General features: G+C 35.4%; 1 pseudogene; it reads left to right on the top strand.

Moving 5' to 3' along the window:
• The first annotated feature begins 4603 nt into the window (after positions 1-4603).
• On the top strand, positions 4604-5528 carry LOC118581805 (annotated as a pseudogene).
• Positions 5529-6496: the final 968 nt, after the last annotated feature.

Here is a 6496-nt window from a genome sequence, read left to right as displayed (position 1 = left end):
GTTCTGTGTTCTTAGATCAATAGTGATTTCTGTTATACAGGAAAGGAGTGAAGTAAATTTCACAGGAAATTACACAGAGATGATCACCCAGGCTGGGGTTAAGGCAGTTATATAGTTCATGGAAAAGAACCTGCAGCCTGGGGAAGCTTTTTAGGCTTGGGTAAACTGTACTGAATGTGTGGTCAACTATAGCATGTGGTATGATGTGTATCAACACACTGGACTTAAATTGGCCATGATGAATAATTCAGTTTCTGAAGATATTCCAAGGACATTGTGTAAAACTTGAGACCGTAAGGGATATTGGCTGAAGACTATGGATGTAGTAACATATAGATGGGATGACAAACTAAAAGTGTGGGAACCTAGAATAGGAGGAAAATAGTTGCCTCCACCAAGAAAGAGAGATGGCAACTTTAATTCAGATACTTTTGATTCTACCTGAAGGAGTGTGGAGAGAGTGTGGCAATTGATAGAGTGAGTGTTACAAGTTTTACAGGGTTCCTAGATGGAAAAGTGCTGCCAAGAAAGGTGAGCTCCCTTTCATAGAAGCTCTGTAAATTAGATTCAGTCTTCCTTGGAATTGTTGGGTATAGAAGGACAGAAGTTGCTGACTTGCAGGGACAGATTTCTTGTCTGAGGTCATTGTAGCCCACCAGTAATGGCGCTTAGTGTTTGCAGAGGGCTGAGGAGGAACTTAAGTGGTTACAGGGGTCTTGAGGTTGGAGCAGCATGTGTGGGAAGGAAAAGACTGTCTGGTACATTGACCACTGTTTTATTTTTACCTTTTTTTTTTTTTTAATTGCATGTTGCTAGCCTTTGGGTCAAGTGTGTGTGTGTGTGTGTGTGTGTGTGTGTGTGTGTATGTGTGTGTGTTTATTATATAGATATTAATTAGAGTTAGATGATATGCCATTGTGGTCTAGATAATCCACACAACATAGTACATTTAAAAGGGCTTAACCTATGGATATGTGAGAGGAATATCTACACAAGATTTTTTGCCATTCTAGTTACAATAGACAGGTTCTTATCTACAAAAATGCAGAAATACTAATAAAAATCACATATTGTAAAATGACACAAGAATTTTTCTTAGGAGTTTAAAGTTGCCTTATTATTGAACTTCACTCTTGTGCACAAACATTAATAATACAGTGTAATACTCTTAGAAATATTTGGACCTGGTGAAATTGTTTGTTTTCTACAGCTAATTACAACCAACGTTGTATGTATCTCTCTATATATCACAAATATCCATCAAAATATAATTTTATGGTGAGATTTAACAATGATATCATGGGACAAGAAAGATGGCTCAGTGGTTGTTGCATATCCTATTCTTCCATAAGACCCAAGTATTGTCTATTTGTATCTACAACTACAGAATAAGACACTGCTGGCCTATGAGGGTACCAGGATGTACTTGTGCATACCTTACCTCTCAGACATATACACACATAAAATGGTGGGAAGAGGCTAGAATGATGGTTCAATGATTAAAAGCACTAGATGCTCTTACTGAGCACTTACTGAGGACCCAGATTCAATTCACAACTACATGGTGCTCACAGTCACCTGTCATTCCAGTTCAAGGGAACGTCTAGACCTATTCTGACCTCCTTGAGTACCAGTCATGTACAGGGTTCACTGATACACATGCAAACAAAACACTCACACACATAAAAAGTAAACAAATGAAGAAAAATTTAAAAAGCATAGAATCATGTCATTATAGATTTGATATTTGATGTTTACTGATATCTACATACATGAACTGATTAAAAAGCCCATGTCCAGGATAGCTAAGGGTATATTTATTTACCCTTAACTACTGTGATGACCTCTTTTTTCTGTATTTATTTCATATCCCTTAAAGGTAATACATATTCATTATGATTACAGGGTAAAGTTGATAATATAAATTCCCCAGGGCTTTAGAGATATTACATACAATCACAAGAGAGAGTGTTACATCTAATTGTTCAAATCTTAGCCTCCCGGGCAATTTCTTAGTGATAGTCCCTAATGTCCTGGTCCCCAAGGCCTTGATGACACTCATTTTTAACAAAGTTTGGAACCAGTATTTAATTTTTAGATGTAATATTTAGTCTGGTATTTTTGAGAATGTCTAAGAAAGTAGCTAAACTTCATTTAAAACACTCACTAAAATATACTGCTGAAGAAACTCTTCCAGGGATATTTCTATTTATTAACTAGTGTGTAAGAAGATTATTGTAGCTTATTAATCACAACAAAGAATTTTTAATTAAATGCACCACTCAGGACTCTCTGTATTTAGGTGAATTTTTTCTGTTCTGTTATTTTATTTTAATGAAGAACCTTAGTATTCTTTACAAGGAAAACCAGATTTGGGGATCCCAGCAACCTGATATCCCACTTTCTTCCCCATGGAAGAATCCTAACTACTATAGGATAATTCTTCACTGTTCTCTCATGAATATTTTCAATCAAGGAAGAAAATATACTGGCAAAAAATAATAAAATCCAATTTTTATAACCCTATACAGGTAAGTAATACCAATAACACTCTTTGTAAAAAGATGTCAAGGATAGTATGGTGGCAGAGGACAATATTTTCATCTCTTAGAAGGTGGAGACTGGAAGATCAGGATTACAAACCCAATCTTAATTGTGTCGTATGTTTGCTGCAAGCTATGGATACATAGTTATTTTAAGGCCAGACTGGGCTGCATACGGTCTGGTGTCAAAAACACTAAAAGAAAATAAATACACTATCTTCCAGTAATGGCGAAATACCAAACATTTTACCTGACTATATATGGAGGAGATGAATTCATTGGATAATACTTATCACAGAGAGTGATTCAATAATGCATGAGAATATGAAGACCAGAGGAGAAAACTAAATTTTTTCAGATACATATGTTCATTACAACAGGTTGTGAAATTTTGCAGGGTTTGGTAAGAATGTGCTAGTTAAAATGAGGAAGAAAAACAATGTAGATTTCATGTTTTGTTCCTACAACATATGGGATCCTCAAAATTATGAGTGTCAGGCTAGCATGATTATGTATATTCCTCTCAAAATGTCACATAAGCTATTTTTTCTAGCCAAGGTCATTCTTTGACAGTATCAGACATGGGTTGTGCGTTCTGATTACTTTCACCATCTGTCATTTCTGGTCTTATTCTCATCCCCATCATCACCAGTTTTGCAGAAGTTACTGTCGCATATTATAAGGTTTTTTAAATTTATTTTGCTTTCTGTCCTTCTGACTTTAAAACATTCTGTACAGCTATATATTTGGAACTGTGCAGTGGAGCCTGATGGGCTTGTTATTTGGTATGCAGCTGAAGCTAATGCTTATCTTTACCCCAGAATCCAACACTTGCTTAAAGTCATGCAAGGAGGTGAGCCCTCTGAACCCTTCTCTGATCTAGGAGTACAGACAACTTCAGGTAATGCAAACCAGCACAAACTATAGCATGCTTTCCAGAAATGTGCCATGCCTAGAGGATAGCATTCCCACCCCTAAAGCTATCTTTGGGATCTTACAGTCTTTCTGTTCTTCTTCCACAGTGTTTCCTTATTCTTCCAGGATGTAGTATTAATTACATGCTTTTTAAGGTTCATGTTAGTAAAATGTATTTGTAGTGTTATAGAAATTAGTAATAATATTTAGGAGTATTAAGCACATTTCAAGGAGTTCTCTGTTTTGACAATTTTCTTGGGAAATACTTTAAACATTAAGATGCTAAAATGCTTTTGGGGGTTGTATTTGATGTTATGTCTATGTTATTCATATCCTAATCACATTGTACTACTGAAAAAATGAAAACTTTCAATGCACTATTACTTTTAAAACCATTTCTCCACTGCAGGCACAGCATGCTGTTTTCTCTGATCATATTATCATGAATAATATAATATTAATCAAAGAATATATCTTTAAAATATAAGTCAGTTCAAAATGAATAAAAATACTTTAAATTGTTATAATATAGGTCCATAATATGCTTTGAAATTATGTATTTGAAGTGTAAATACATTCCTAGGGTAAATAAATATAAGAATAGAAGGAAAATACCAAATTTAGCAAATTGCAAAATGCTAACTAACATTTACTTTCTATCTTCTTTTTCTTTAAGACACCTTATCCTGTAGTACAGTCTTGACACCCACTTGTGATCTGAATTTCAAGAGGAACACTTTCATATTTTCACTTTAAGCTCTGATTAATGATGGTGGCACAAACATAAATAAAATGCAGATAATACCAGTGTCTATTTACTGTTTAAGAACAATTTTTTTTCTAGCTTCTAATCCCTGCAAGTGGTTAAAGGGTCCATACTTAGGACTGCAGCTATCTAACCTAAAAGGGACCCTGTTCATTTAAATATATAGCTTGGTAAATTCTGACTTCTCTATTCTTGCCTTAATGATCATTTCAAACTTTTAAGCTGAAAATATTGTTCCCTGCATGTGCATTATATAAATAATATGTTAAAATAATAAAAACAAAACGGGTTATTATGTTGTCATGTTCTAGAACCATTCCAACTGTTCTGTATTTTTCTAATTCTTCTCTGTTACAAATATTAGTTCTTAAATTGACAGATGGACCTTTCCTCTTTTCTCTATAGTATTCCTGAAAATGAGACATCTGCAGTGACCTTCATTCTCGTGGGCTTCTCAGAATACCCAGACCTCCAGATCTCTGTTCCTCCTCTTCCTGTCCATATACACAGTCACTGTGCTGGGAAATCTGGGCATGATTGCCATCATTAGGCTCAATCCAAAGCTCCACACCCCCATGTACTTTTTTCTTAGTCACCTGTCCTTTGTAGATTTCTGTTACTCAACTGTGGTGACTCCCAAACTCTTAGAAAACTTGATTGTGGAAGACAGAAGGATCTCCTTTACAGGCTGTGTCATGCAATTCTTCTTTGCATGCATATTTGTGGTGACAGAAACCTTCATGTTGGCAGTGATGGCCTCCTCTACACAGTGGCTATGTCTCCAAAGCTCTGCTGCTCACTGGTCACTGCATCATACTCCTGGGGTATAACCTGTTCTTTGTATTCATACACTTTATGTTGACCTTATTCTTCTGTGGGACCAAGTTCATAAATAACTTTGTGTGTGAGCATGATGCCATTGTTACTGTAGCCTGCTCTGACCCTTACATTAGCCAGAAGGTCATTTTCATCTTTGCCACTTTCAATGAACTAAGCAGTCTGATGATCATCCTCACCTCTTATGTTTTCATTGTCATCACTGTTATGAAAATGCCTGCAACAGGTGGACACTACAAAGTCTTCTCCACCTGTGCTTCCCATCTCACTACCATCACCATTTTCCATAGCATTATTATCTGTCTCTACTGTGTTCCCACTACCAAAAGTTCCTGGCTTCTGGTCAGGTGGCCTCGGTCTTCTATGCAATCATCATCCCTATGCTGAACCCATTGATAGACAGCCTCAGGAACAAGGATGTGAAGGATGCAGTTAGGAAGCTGTTAAGCTCTCATTTGTCATCATAAAATGTGGTTCTTACGCCAGTTGGTATTTGTTTTATAGTACTTGTTTTCACTCTGAAAAGTAAATAGGCCCATGTCTTATTGTCTTTTTATGAGTCATTCTAGTTACAGCTCATTCCAATATTTATTATTATAACTTGTAAACTGTAAATATTATTACAGATTGAAACTCATACTATTTGAATTAAATATTTCATGCAGTTATTCTCATGAAATTGCTTAAATACACGTGCTGAAGAAGATTTTAGTATAATTTACATATCAAAATTTGTGTGTGTTTTTAGATAATTTGCATAATTTCATCAAGGAAATTATTTTGAAGTTTTATCTTGAGACCTGTTAAATAGGAAATGCTGACAATGGACTGCTGTGGATATTGATGGACTTTTAACTCTATATGGACTATGTTTTTACTGGAAGTTTTTTTAGTTGAACAAACATGATAGTATAATTTCCATCATTCACTCTGTTTTTCATAGCATTTCTTTACTCAAAGCTAGCTGGGCAGTGGTGGCTCATGCCTTTAATCCCAGCACTTGGGAGGCAGAGCCAGGCAGATCTTTGTGATTTTGAGGCCAGCTTGGTCTACAGAATGAGATCCAGGAAAGGCACAAATTTACACTGAGAAACCCTCTCTCAAAAAACAAACAAACAAACAAAAAAGATTATTCCAAGCTAGCTGTGTTAACCACTTAGCCCTTTTATCTATCTCTGTTTTATAGTTATTGGGATTAAAAGCATACACACTATACACAGCTTTATTCCCTCTTATAGAGGTTGGAATCTAGCACAGGTAAATTATATTTCATGGTATAGTTTATATTTGCCTAATTTGTTGCTAAGAAATATGAATTTTTAATAAATATGTATAAACATTTTTGCCAATATTTCAGTCTATCTTTGCTTCCCTGGTTGCTTATTGAAATTTTTCCTTGGAGAGTTCATAATAAGTATTTAGAGAGTATACATTA

This window comes from Onychomys torridus, chromosome 4, assembly GCF_903995425.1.
Source record: "Onychomys torridus chromosome 4, mOncTor1.1, whole genome shotgun sequence".
Lineage (NCBI taxonomy): Eukaryota > Metazoa > Chordata > Mammalia > Rodentia > Cricetidae > Onychomys > Onychomys torridus.
Note: the sequence above shows the minus strand (reverse complement) of the source record. Positions and strands in the feature narration are given on the sequence as shown.